Below are 14,760 nucleotides of genomic sequence, written 5' to 3' on the forward strand. Positions count from 1 at the left end.
TCGCTGCATAAAACAATAATCACGGTCATCACACTAGTCGTCCGGGGATCAGTCCTGGTTACACCGAAGGAGGGGTCACCCCTGACCCATTTTGACCCTGCCATCTAAGCGCGGTAGCTGAAAGGTAATAGTGCAGTACATCAAAAAATCAGGGTGGCAAGGCAAGCAAGGCAGGACCAGCCGCACGAGTGATCTAGTCATCCAGAGGCTAGGAAACCAATCCGTCCAAGCGTGTAGGAACATCAGCAAAGTACTAGGCCATCTCACCAAGTCACAACACAATAGGGGCAAATCGAATTGGATGGTCACAGGAGCAGGTCCGTGAGCGCGATCTACCTGCGGCACAGCTTCAAGTCCCAAAGTCACACTCACGCAGACAGGCTGCCCGAAGCCACCACCATCACAGGCCCGGGTCTCCCACAGGGCCACCCGTGAAGGCATAGTCGCTGCACCCACCTCCTGCATAGAGCTGTCTGTGGCGCCACCTCCGTCCGATCATCAGGGCTGTCATCCAGCGGCGGAGCTATAACGGCATCCAGCCGTCTACCAAGGTCTTCGGCTCCCCTTACCCAGGCAACACGGAGGGAGTCCAATGCAATCAGGATGTGTTGAATCGAGGGCTCCATCTTGCGAGGCCAGTCCAAGCACATACCCCCGCAAAGTGACGCCCTCACAAGACAGCGCCAGAAATGGACACCGTGCCCCCTAGCCAAGGGCCCCTAGGGGAAGCATCAAACGGGGGCCGGCAAAGCACACATTCATGGGGTACAGGTCACCACGCCAACCACGGCCGCGGACAGGGCACTTAAACAGCAAGCAGTCCATGGGGACCTCCGGAGGTATTCGCGCTTCACGGTACGGGGTCGTAATGTACAGGTTAGACAACGCAGGAGTACCGATCCCCGTACCACTGAGATCCAGGTCACATAAAGCTCAGGGCTTACTCCAACAAACAAGTTCCACAACGGAAAGTCCGCTCCAAAATGGCCTCCCACCTCCGAGCAGTGAATCTGTACCATCTGCTCCAAAAACAAAGGGACGGCCTAGCAAGTCGATGTGGTGGGCTTCTCAATGTGTGCGTCCGTTTCCGGAGTTGCGCTCGGTCTCCGCGTTCAGCCGTGTGTCTCCAGTGCCATCTGCAGCATTTCGGACCTCCGGACGTCCCGGCCTGCACAGCCGCGGTCTCCAGTACCACCAACAGCCGGCGTCAGCATCCGGACCCTCAGCCAGCTGTCCGTCTCCGCATCGGCCCAAGCGGCAGGGAGCAGAGAAGGGGGATGCCGGTCACGTCAAGCCCCAGGGTTTCGGCCAGTTACTCCCCGGACCTTCCGACGCCGCAGAAGATCAGCACCAAGCTGATGCGAGCGGGGGAAGGCAGGATAATTTCAGGATTGATGCCGCGGCGAGCGGAGCTCCCAGCCTAAGCGGCCATCTCGCTTCGCGCTCGGCCACGCCCCCCACCCTCATCCGGCCCGGCTTTCTTGAATCCTGATGGTGCAGTGAGCAAGGGACTCATGTCTGAGTATACCCTGCCACACCGATAGTGGCCAAAAACGATTCAGAAAAGGGGGTGGTGATGAACAGAGTGCCTGAATTAAGCAGACCACTCTTACCCAGTCCAAAGATCAGTGCTTGATCCATCACCGTTATTTAGCTCACTGCACCATCCCAGCTCAGAACCTGGCTATATGCAAATTAGTCTGTCCCTGGCCCAGTGCATCATGGGAACAGGGCAGACCAAACTACCAAGCCAATTCTTCACCAGAAAGGAGACAAGCTTCCGGGGACCGGTTTCTGGCATTTCAGCCGTCGTCGGCCCGGCTTGCTTGAATCCTGATGGTGCAGTGAGCAAGGGACTCATGTCTGAGTATACCCTGCCACACCTATAGTGGCCAAAAACGATTCAGAAAAGGGGGTGGTGATGAACAGTGTCTGAATTAAGCAGACCACTCTTACCCAGTCCAAAGATCAGGGCTTGATCCATCACCGTTATTTAGCTCACTGCACCATCCCAGCTCAGAACCTGGCTATATGCAAATTAGTCTGTCCCTGGCCCAGTGCATCATGGGAACAGGGCAGACCAAACTACCAAGCCAATTCTTCACCAGAAAGGAGACAAGCTTCCGGGGACCGGTTTCTGGCATTTCAGCCGTCGTCGGCCCGGCTTGCTTGAATCCTGATGGTGCAGTGAGCAAGGGACTCATGTCTGAGTATACCCTGCCACACCTATAGTGGCCAAAAACGATTCAGAAAAGGGGGTGGTGATGAACAGTGTCTGAATTAAGCAGACCACTCTTACCCAGTCCAAAGATCAGGGCTTGATCCATCACCGTTATTTAGCTCACTGCACCATCCCAGCTCAGAACCTGGCTATATGCAAATTAGTCTGTCCCTGGCCCAGTGCATCATGGGAACAGGGCAGACCAAACTACCAAGCCAATTCTTCACCAGAAAGGAGACAAGCTTCCGGGGACCGGTTTCTGGCATTTCAGCCGTCGTCGGCCCGGCTTGCTTGAATCCTGATGGTGCAGTGAGCAAGGGACTCATGTCTGAGTATACCCTGCCACACCTATAGTGGCCAAAAACGATTCAGAAAAGGGGGTGGTGATGATCAGAGTGTCTGAATTAAGCAGACCACTCTTACCCAGTCCAAAGATCAGGGCTTGATCCATCACCGTTATTTAGCTCACTGCACCATCCCAGTGCCACACCTGCTTTATTCAGACACTCTGTTTATCACCACCCCCTTTTCTGAATAATTTTTGTCCACCATAAGCGTGGAAGGGTATACTCAGATTTGAGTCCCTTGCTCATTGCACCATCAGGATTCAAGCAAGCCGGGCCGAAGACAGCTAAAATGCCAGAAACCGGACCCCGGAAGCTTGTTTCCTTCCCAGTATAAGAATTGGCTTGGTAGTTTGGTCTGCCCTGTTCCCATGATGCACTGGGCCAGGGTCAGACTAATTTGCATATAGCCAAGTTCTGAGCTGGGATGGTGCAGTGAGCTAAAAAACGGTGATGATCAAGCCCTGATCTTTGGACTGGGTAAGAGTGGTCTGCTTAATTCAGACACTCTGTTCATCACCACCCCCTTTTCTGAATCACCACTCAAACAGGCACTGCTGGTGACACGGGTGTGGAGGAGACAGAGGGGTCCACCAGCAGGAGTGGCTCCACCACACCTGTACCAGAGGTGCGCAGGAGCATCAGGCGCAGCAATGCTGAGTCAGGCCCCAGCCAAGTTATAGAAACCCAGGCACGTAAATCCCACAATGTAATGCGTGGGCGTAAGCATTGACCAATGCCTAAAATCCACAGGACTGCTCACAGTCACGGCAACTGAGCACACACAGTCATGGACATGGACATTGATTGACAATAGCTTTTCTATTTAAATCATGATGTAGTGATTATTAAACTACACTCGTCAAACACTATACCTGTCTGTGTGTCATACATTACCTAGAAATATCAACGTGTAATCTCTGTCCGTCTCAATCTTCCATCTGTTGCTGCTGCTCCAGTTGCTTGGGGGTCTGCATGTTCTTGGTCATCATCAATGTCCTTGTGATGTGTCACCTCCACCTCTGTGCCTTCTTTGGTGGCAAGATTGTGCAACATGGCACAGGTCACTATAATCTTGCAACACAGGATGGGGGTGTACTGTCGTGCACCTCCACTCTTGTGAAGGCAGCGGAACCTGCTCTTGAGGGGTCCAAATGTGCACTCCACTACGTTGCGAGTTGTCCTGTGTGCCACATTATAATGCCTTTCGCCTCTGTTAGTTGGATTGACGTATGGTGTGAGCACAAAGGAACGCAGGGCATAGGCACTATCGCCTAGGAGGGAATGAGAGGTCCATGAGTTACATACACATGACACATACATCTGCCATTCATATCAGGGTTTGTTACACTTATTTACCTAGCAGATATCTATCACCAAAATCTCCAGCAACAAGCCGTGTGTATATACCGCTGTTCTGGAAAATGTAGCAGTTGTGCGGGCTCCCAGGAAATTTGGCCACTATGTTTGTGATGATGTTGCCAGCATTGCATATCACCTGCACATTGATGGAGTGCGTCGACTTACGATTTCTGTAGATGTGTTCAGTGGATGCAGGTGGGCATGGTGGAATGTGGGTGCCATCTATGTAGCCTATCACATGCGGGAAGTGTGCCAGTTCATAGAAGTCAGTTTTTGTTTTTTCATGTTCCGCAGGTGTGTCAGGGAACCGGATGTAATGTTCCATTCTCTGCGTCATGGCATCCAGGAACTTCCTGAAGAAACAGGACAGGCAGCTCTGGGGCACACCACCTACTGCAGCAATCACACTCTGGTAGCTCCCAGAGGCAAGCAGGTGTAGGCTACACAGCACCTGCACATGGGATGGGATGGTGTGGGCCCTGGGTGTTGGGTGATCCTGGTATGGGTGGAGGTCCCTAATTAAGTCCAGGATGGTTCTGGGGTGCAGTCTGTACCCCTGCCGTATCTCTGGCTCAGTCAGTTGGAATAGGGTGATCCTCTGCCTGTACACCTGCTCCTCCCTTCTCCATACCCTCTCTCCTGCTGCCTGTAGCCTTTGCCGCCTCACAATCACATAGAATGCTCCCATTCTTGCAACACTGTTGCATTTTGGGCACTTTTTTATAGCCTGCACCTGGTTGCCAATTGCTTCCAGTCCATGGTAAATACCGACTCTTAAATACCGAATTTCATGGAATTCGGTATTTTTGGCCTTTACTACATCTCGATGGGCCTTTTTTTCCATTTCTTATTTACCCAATCGGAAAATAAGAACTCGGTACATAAGGAATCGATAAATACCGAATCGGATTTTTACCCAATCATATTTGCCGATTCGGTACATTTTTGACACCTACATCTCATTTTCGAAATACCAGTCGGTAACGGACGAAATTACCGATTTTCGGCCGTTACCGACCGGTATTTGCCTACCTACATCGGGCCCTCAGTCCCTTAAATACAGAGTTTAACTTGATTTTGACGATACACTTTAAGCTACCAATCCTTTTATGATCGACACCTGTGGTATTCTTGATTTGAAACATGTCAACAGTAACAGTGCAAAATACATAGGTTTCATTCTTAAAACAAATTAAAACGATGCCCCAAAGTGTGCACTTTCTACTTAGACGACTTAGTGCCATTTCTCATTTATTCCAGTTCTAAACCACAGGACTCTATCTCAATTCAAGGACTGATTACAGTAACAGACTTTTGAGTTGCTACCTGAAGTACAGCCCTCCACTGTGAAGGCTGTATTACATGCTGCGGCATACTTTGTAGCCACAAGCAAAATATTCAGCCATATTACTCCAATACTAATTACGTTACTCTGGATTTCCATGGGATCCAAGGCACTCTACAAGACTATATGCATTACTCACAGAGTTTTACATACACACCCTCCTTCAGCACTTAGCTTTGAGGTTGAAAGTGTCAGGTGGTCTCAGATCTCTACGTAGAAGATTGACAATTATCTCAGAACCTTCAGCTGAAAGTACCACAGGCCATTGTGAAAAAATGGTTTAGAATCAGGTGCCAAATAGGCTTAAGCTATTACTCCGAACAAGTCCCGTTATGTGATTCCCCAGGGACCCCCGACTGTTTCAAGGACAAGTTAGCTCTCACCTTGAGAGAAGCTGGAGTTTGCAGTTGGGGAGAGCTCACCCAAAATGGCGAATTTTCACCCTGGGCAGAACTGAACCAAGTTACCAGAGGGAGACTGTCGAGATTTAAATACATACAGTTGAAAAGTTGGGAGTATAGGTGCAGGTTCACATTGGGCAATGGACATACCTTGAAAGATCAATTGCTAAGAAAGCCTCCAGGGGATAAGGAAGTCCCATGTGGTATTGGGCTGTTCTGGATGCTATTGACGGAGAATTTATCCTGTCGGAGGATCTGTGGTGCGAGTACTTCCTAAGGAAGCATCTGCAGCATATATGACAAGTATCAATGCGCACTTTATTCTTGACTGTAAAACCTGCTTGATTAAGAAGGAACTATTTTTTCTCACTCCATAGAGCCTACATAACCCCTGAAAAATTGTCTAAAATTGCGAAAGATGACGTCAAATGCAAGAAGTGTGGTCTAGCACGTGCCTCTGATATCCACATGGACTACCAGTGCCCAGCCTTAACAAACTTTTGGGAGAAAGTGGGTAATTGAAACCTTGTTGGGGCCAACATCAAGCTAAGGCTCTTTTATGTTATATTTGGAATAGAAGAGGCCATGCAGGGTCCGGCAAGAAAGTTCTTGTTTTATGCTATCTTACTTGCTAGAAGAGAAATCTGCCATGAGTGGGTAGGGGATACTCCGCCATCTCATCTTGAGTGGCTTGACTCCTTGTTTTATGTATCTAAAATGGATTTATTAATGCTTCCTACAAGCAATAGCAAGGAGAAGCTTTGGAGCTTCCTATCAAGGTGGTCACAGCATTTGAGGATCCTATGATTACACCTAAAAATCTCTTAGAGTTGCATGGGTCACCCTCCTTGTTTCGCAACTGGCATATGCAGCTCCCGGTTAACAGGAGAAAGTTGAGATAGACTTACCTCCTGGGGGGCAGTGGTTATCCTACCCTTCGCCCGATGTTGTGTAGGTCGTTTCGTCACTCTAACCATGCCCACTTGATTAAAGGGCGAAGAATGGGTATACTGCAGTCTGATGGTGAATGAGGATTAAAAAAAAAAAATTATCTTCGAGCATGCAGCTTTCACAAACGGAACCCACAATCAACGTTGGACTGGTTAACAAAATCAGCCTTGCTCCCTTCCTCCTCATTCATCCCTCTCTTTTTTCTCTCCCAAAGTGCCAGCTGTCCTGTGCCTGTTTTAATTACCTGGGGAGCTGGAGAAAGTGGCAGAGGGGTCCGCAGCAGTTTTCTGCCTTCAAAAACTGTCCTCCTGCGGCTTCAGCCCACCAGGGAAATTCCTGATGGAATAAGAGGGAGTGTGCCCCTGGGTACAATGGCACTATCTTTCCCTGGCGCTGGGACAAGAGTCTAGAATTTTATGCACTGTCTCTTAGTTAACCTTAAAGTTTGTGCTCAGATGCCTTCTCGAATCGAATCGAATCAAAATCTTTATTCAAATTTTTCCAAATCCATAAAAGCAGTACAAGTATACAATCCCGATGAATAAAATAGCTGTGATTCCAAATACATTTAAAAAACAACACACGTTACAATATACAGGTTATTTAGCAGCAATAGTACAAAAATTTACTAAGGGTACTCCATTGTTTTCCGTACAAAGGTAATAACTCGCAAAAAAGTGCTGGTGCGGAATATCAGTTCATCATTGTTCAAAGTTAGCAGCATCAAATAGGATTCCTCCAAAGAAAGTGGTCTGTGCTTCTTAAAATATGGAACTAGAAACCATTTGATGTATTTTAGATAAAATTTACAAGAAAAGAAAAAATGTAAATCATTTTGTAAACTCATATCATCACATGGGCACAATTTATTTTCAGATCTTATTGAAGAATAACCTAATGGAAAGCATAATAAAAATCTAACAGTGCCTGCCCTTAAACGGAACAGAAGTGATCTTTCCCCGTTTGTCATTGGCAATGTAAGATACAATGGAATTGGTTGTATATACAGATCTTTATTCACATAAGCCTGGATAGTTGATTTAGTTCACTCCCCCGCCAGTCTATCTTTACTATAAAGTGCATACAATGCAAACTTTATTTCATTTTTGTCTTTAGGCTCAATCTTACTGGGGTCAAAGAAAAGGTGACCTTTACCCACGCTGCTTAGTTTTCTGAGAACTCCAGAGAGCCAGGGGATTGTCATCCCTTTCTCGCAGTTAAGACAATCTCTTATGATTTCATGGGTTAGGGAAGCCAATTTGTTCCTCCAGATAGCCAGCCAAAACATAGCTTCTCTTCCACCGACAGTTGTTGCTTCTCTGCAACAAATCTCATCCGTCAGTAAGTTAACAAATCTTTATTCGGCTGCAGATTCAACCATAAAAGACTGCAAAGCAAGTAAACATTTCGGGCATTTAACAAAACCAAATTTGTAACATGTATCTCATCCGTCAGATGTTTACCTTCTGTTATATCTTGTCCCGTAATAGCACTGGCCATACTTTTGGTTCTTGGTCTCCCTTCTCCCACTTCCCACTCGCCATTACTTTAGCTTTTACCATAGCGAAATGATTATGCTGTTTCCCACTTTGCTACCCCACTGTTTTATGTTCCCTAGATTGCTTTCACCTCCTTCCCATTTCTCAACTATTATTTCCTTCCTAGATTATGCCTCTTTTATAATGTTTCCCATATGCGCTCCCTCTGGAGTTTTCTGGGTTTTTTTTGCCCAGCATGATCTATGAGATTTGCATATCTCCTATTTTTATTAGTTTATGCTGTAACTTTTGTCCTTGCCTTTAGTAAGTAAAGATTTATAAAGTGCTCGATTACTGAACCTCTGTTATGACCAGGTGAGTGGGGTCCTCTCGCAGACGCTCCTTCCCCTTGGGTATGGCTAGAGTATTTATTCTTCGTGAAAGAATCTGCAGCTAGTAGTCTCTATCAGATGTACAAGTTACTTACCTTCGGTAACGATGTATCTTGTAGAGACGATTCTAGACGCAGATTCCTTCAAGGCCCGCCCTTCCTCCCCATTCTGCAAGGACTTTTGGCTTGGTCTTTTGTACTCGCCTACCTGTGGGTGGCTGTGTCTTCTATAAGTACATTCTTTCCCTTTTTCTGACAGGATGTTCGCCCTGTTTAATTGTTCCTTTTCCTCCTTTTTTTTTGCATATTGGAGGATAGTTTACAGGTACTTCTGTGCCCTTATGCTCTGGTCGCTCCAGGTTGAGGCCTACCTTCCACCCCGTCCCCCCTACCCTCCCTTCCCCCCTTTCTTACTACGGTTCTGGGCCCTCTGCTTCCTCTAGGGTGGGGTCTTTTGGCTGTGCCTCTGCCCCTTGTTCCCTATGGCTGTGCCTCTGCCCATTGTTCCCTGTGATGGGGCTGTCTTGGAGTTTTGTCGTTCCTTGTTGGTCCCGACTGGTTCCCCTTCATTGTTTTTGGTTGGGGTTGTAGTCCTGCTACATGTTATCGTGTCATTTTTACATATGTCCTTTGTCTCCAGGGGGGGTTATCTCCATACTGGCAGGGTTGCTGCTCCGGGCTAGGCTCTGTTCTTTATTCTTTTCCCTGCCTTTGGGTACTGCAGTGCCTGGCACTGCTCTTATGGTGGTGTTCCTCACCATTCCTTTTTCTGCTCTTTCGCACACTGTTCCTATACTCTCACAGTTTTGTCTGATGGCTCCGCGCGCCGGGTGGGACTGATGTGACCTTGCTGACGTCACGTACGCTCACAACACCTCAGCGGAGTCGCGTGATGCTGTCCACACGACGCGCAGGGATGCTGTGGCAAAATGTTTTCCGGATCCAGTCTCACGCATTGGGATATTTGTACGTGAAGGTATCTGCGGCTAGAATCGTCTCTACCAAATACATCGTTACCGAAGGTAAGTAACTCGTACTTTAAGCCTCTTACGAAGACTTTTTCTTAAGGTTCCTTCCTAAGCTGTAGAGGCAGAGAATTCCAAATCTTTGCTGCTAGGAAACCAAAAGAGCAACCTCCCATCCTGGCTCTTTTCACCCGAGGAACCACAGCCATATTAGTACCCAATGACCTGAGACTGAGGCTCGTATGGTGGCATTGCACAAGTGAGGCCAAATATTGTGGGCCCCTGCCATTGAAAATTCTATGATAGAAGCCCATGGCTTTAAACAAAGTTCTCTTACTGAGTGGCAGCCAATGCAAGGTGGCAAGAGCTTGACCTGTGGGTGCACGTCTGGGTAAATTTAACACTAGGGGTACTGTCTCATTTTGAACCCTATGCAATTTCTGCAGTCTCCCCTTAGTTGCCCCAAAATAGAGGATATAACAGTAATCTAACTGTGCGATTGCCAATGTCTGCACACTGGTTTTCCTAGCTGTTAAAGGGAGGTGGTCCATAATATTTCTTAGCATTTTTAGGTTGTTAAAACAGTTTCCCGCAACATAGGCTGGCTGATATTCAAAGGACAACTGGGGATCAAGCCAGACTCCCAAGTTCTTAACATTTTCCTTAGGTTCTGGGACAGGGCACAATACATCAAGCCACCAGGCCAATGCACAGATGTAGGGAGACTTACTGCAGGAAGGCTGATACCTGACTATGGTTACCCCATATTTTTTGCCTAGTGTTTAGCTGTTTTTCGACTTAGTTGACCTGGGACCCTGCTAATCAGGGCCCCAGGCTATCTGCTCTCTCTGTAAAATGGACTCCATGTACCTTAGGTACCTCTCCAATTGGATACTGGGTTAGCTTATCAGCCCCTGTACAGTGTACTATACCAGGGCATAGGTGTATCCAAGGCTGCAGCATATCTTTACCCACCCCTGGCTGGCTATCCAAACTGACACAACTGGCTGATCACTCAGCTGGGACAAGGTGGTGTAATCACCCCTTGCTTAGATATAGTATACCTATATCTAAACCTATATCTGGACACATATACACCTATAAGTCACTCCTATGGCAGGCCTTAACAATCCTGGAGGCAGAGTGCTTGGTTTTATGTGAGATGGTGCTCTAGCATGAGCTGAGCCTGTCTGCAGCTGTCGGGACCAAGTCCCTTAGCTGTTACGGGATATTGCCATACCATATACTCTTAAGTGCATTATAATCCTCACGGTTACTTGCTAACTTTGGTTTGGCTTTATCAAAACATATCATGTAAGGTGTCATACGCTTTGGAATACTACCCCCTCGCCGGTCCTGGTGACGGGGGTAGCATTCCACCCTTCTAGAGGGAGAAGACATGTTACTTTGCTTAAACGCGGTTATATCTAACCAATGCCCAGCATCACAAAATGGATGCTGCTGCCACAGACACAAGTCTGGCCTCCTGCTGCTGACCGAAACTCAGGCAGGGGAGGCCTGGACAAATGGTATCCTGTCACAGGGAGGTGTTCCACCACCCCAGACAGGAGATAGTGGATTGTAGCAGGGAGGGCTGAATGAAACTAGACACTGCCTGGGGAGCACAAGGCTTCCCATGCATAGTCCAGTTCAAACCGGTGCTGGGACACTCCAGTCCCAGCTCTGGCGCGAAACTGGACAAAGGGAAGGGGTGTAACCACCCCCTTCCTGGGTTCCACCCATAGGAGGGACCTAGCAGGTAATCCAGATCCTTGATTTGGAATAAAGGTAAGAGCTGTGCCCAGGAGCATTAGATTATCCTGAACGAAACTTTGATACAGGAATCTGGACCCTTCGACATCCCACTCGACGTGGAAGACTGAAGAATCTCCCTTGTGGTCAAGGAGTGACCACCCTGTGCAAACAGGCACCATCCAGCGCCCAACGGTTGGCTTTGTTGCAGTTCCCGCCAGAACTTGAGCAACAGAGATCAACAAGACCCAGCTTCCCTTACTTCTAACAGCCCGATCCACAGTCCCAGCGAATCTGAGACCCGTGGAGGCGACGTGAAGCGTGAAGCCGGCCATCTTGAAAAGACTGCAAAGTGCTTACCGTGCAGCTTCTGAGGCACCCTCGAAGCTGTGCATTGGGGTTTGAGAAGCCCCAGCCACGAGCAGCTTGTGCACCGAAGATCTCCCCTCCACACTCATCGAGTGCTGCGTGGGGCCATTTTGCATTTTCCTGCTCGACGCGTTGGTCCGGTCGCTTGCCCGTTGGCTAGTGGCCCCAGAACCAACGAACCTTGATCTTTACACTGCTAGTCTGGTTGCTCCAGACTGGCCCTCGCTCCCCTGAAAAGGAGCCACTGCTCTGACCTTGCTGGTCCGAGTAAGAAACAATCTTTAAGTCCTGCGTGGGTTGCATTTGCCAAGGCCTGTTAACTCCGATACGGAAGCCGACACCGCCGACAGCGATAGGCTTAGTGGGATAGCTCGTGCTCCACTCCTGGTCATCGTCGATGCCCCAGAGTCCACGTGGCAGCGGAGACGAGCTTCACGACAACCACCTGATTGCGCCCAACATCGCCTGGTTCCTTTCTGGTTCCATCCTGGTCACTGGCTAGTGACCCAGACTCTGTCCCCTCTGCTTTCAGGTACTCTATATCTTCAATCCACCCTTGGATCCAACCGGACTCTTCTCTCCTGGCCAGCATCTTCATCTCCAGGCTCCATAGATCTCCATGACGAAACCCGACACACTTTGGCACCTATGCACCCGCTTCTTGTGGGTGAGGTAAAGAACTAACACCGGTGCTCCTGCAGTGGTTTACAACTCTAGGCTCCTAGTTTAAAGTGGGGTAATTCTATTCCAGTCGGAAGACTTCCAAAACAGTAACTCTTTAACTTTTACTCGCCCTTGACTTTGCATTGGTGCATGCGTGTGCTTCAGGCACTGCACCCGTGTCCCGCGGGCCTCTCCCGACTTCATCACTGTTAGTCCCGAGTAGTCCCAGCGATTCACAACGCCCTAGGCCTTACCATTGTTCGAGAGGTGGTACTTATACCACAATTTTAGTATATGGTTTGAGTGGCCACCGGGCCTATCCAAAATTGTGCAACTTTTGAATGTTTAACTGTGCTTTTGTTTATACGCTTATTCCTCTGCACTCATAAAGAGTACAGAGGATTATTTTAGTAATAAATACATATATTTTTATAATATATAACGTAAGTGGTGTCCTTTCATGTGATATTACAGGGTTACATATGGTAAAACACCTGGCTTCACATGCCCTCTTGAGTTTAGCCGAAGACTGCTTAGTCCATGCTACCCCTAGGATAGCTTGTCTATAAGGTTGACTTTACAACCACCACCATAATGGATTGTTTGGACTGATACAGGGTGCCCACAGAACTATGGACATCATACATCAGGCCAACTTCTCACACTTACCAACAATGAGGACCTCAGTTTTGTTGGCATTTAGTCTGATGCAGTTGCTGGTCATCCAATCAGCCACTTCTGTCGGATACAGCTTAAACTGGGCAGTCGCACCTCCTACCTCATGGGACAGAGTGATAATTAGTTGTAGATCATTGGCATAAGACACAGTGGTCACATAGCATTGCTCGATGATCTCTGCCAGGAGACGCATATATGTATTGAATTACATAGGGCTCAATGTGGAGCCCTGAGGCACCCCCTATGGCAGAGGCAACAGGTAATAGATGATACAATTTACATTTTGATTTGGGTAATACTATTCTTGTCAACCTGTCTGCTGCATTTGATGCTGTGAACCAGTCTATACATAAGATTCTCCAGATATACATGGGCATTGAGGGTTTAGTCCTCCAATGATTAACCTGCTATTGGATTACCTGTTCAGAGCAGATCACAACTGATGCTACTCCAGTACCTTTGAAGTAAGGAGTTGCACAGTTACATTCTGGCCCCAACTCTCCTCAGTCTTTATGTCAAACCTCTTGGTGTTCTCCTCAATAATATTATTTAACAATCAGTTCGCTGTTGAGGCGCAAAGTTAGTTTAAGCTTTCTTCTAATAATCATGCTTTACATAATGGTCACACCATGCTAAAAGTTCACGACTTGATGTCTCCAGACCTCTTGAAACAAGGTAAATCTCTTTTTCCGACTCTTAAATAACGACTCATACTGAATCGGTAATCAAGAATCGGAAAACATGATGTAACAAAAAAATCAGTAAATTTTATCGATTCTGTATCATTTGGAATATCCAATCGGTATTTACCGAATCGGTATTTACCGATTTGGAAAATCACATTCATTCCTATGGACCTTCTGGCCCATAGGAATGAATGGGATTTACCGAATCTGCACATTCTGTATCGGTAAATACCGAATCGGTAAATACCGAATCGGCAGTTTGAAAATCGACATGTGAGCCTGCCAACCAATCAGGGACACCATACACACCCCACAACCAAGGCCCAGAGTATCCAACCAATCAGAATGAAGCACCCCTCCCCAGTACCTGGGAGTGGCCACACCCATGCAGGTGAACAGCAACTGAACAAACAACTGAGCTGAGGTGAGAGGAGCTGACTATCCAGAGCCAAGCTGTGCAAAAGAATGGAGTCTCAGGAAGGGCAAAAGGATGGTGGAGAGCGCAAAAGAAAGATCAAGTTCAGCCCAGCAGAACTGCAGGTGGTTGTAGAAGAAATTGTGAGTCACTACAACCAAATTTTTGGAAAACAGTCTCTGCATGTTGCAGAGTCTGTGAAGAGAAATATATGGCTTGGCATACAGGGCAAAGTCGATGCCATTGGTGTGACGCACAGGGAGATCGATGACATAAAGAAACAATGGTATGACCTGCGCATCATAACAAAAAAGAAGATTGCTGCCCAAAAAAAGGAGGCTGGTGTGACAGGAGGGGGTAGGAGCAAAGCACCAAAACTGACTGAGATGGAGGAGCTTGTTGAATCAACCCTGGAGCCAGAATGCATCCATGGGATTGGAGACCTGGGCATGACAGCAAGAGCAACTAAGAAACAAGGTAAGATGCATGGACCCTAATCCACAACCATTACCCTGAACCCGTAATCCACTTTGTATAATCACTACACTGCAGAACAGCTCATACTTGGGGCCAGCAATGCATCATGGTAGACGTAGTCATGATTACATACATGCAATGCATACACCACAAGACTCAGCAAAGCATTCCACACACATCTCCAAAGACACAATGTACACTGGGCAAAGGTGTGTAAACAATTTATTTAAGAAGTACACACAGGTTAACAACACCATTGACC

This window comes from Lissotriton vulgaris, chromosome 6 (genome assembly GCF_964263255.1).
Source record: "Lissotriton vulgaris chromosome 6, aLisVul1.2, whole genome shotgun sequence".
Classification (NCBI taxonomy): Eukaryota; Metazoa; Chordata; class Amphibia; order Caudata; family Salamandridae; genus Lissotriton; species Lissotriton vulgaris.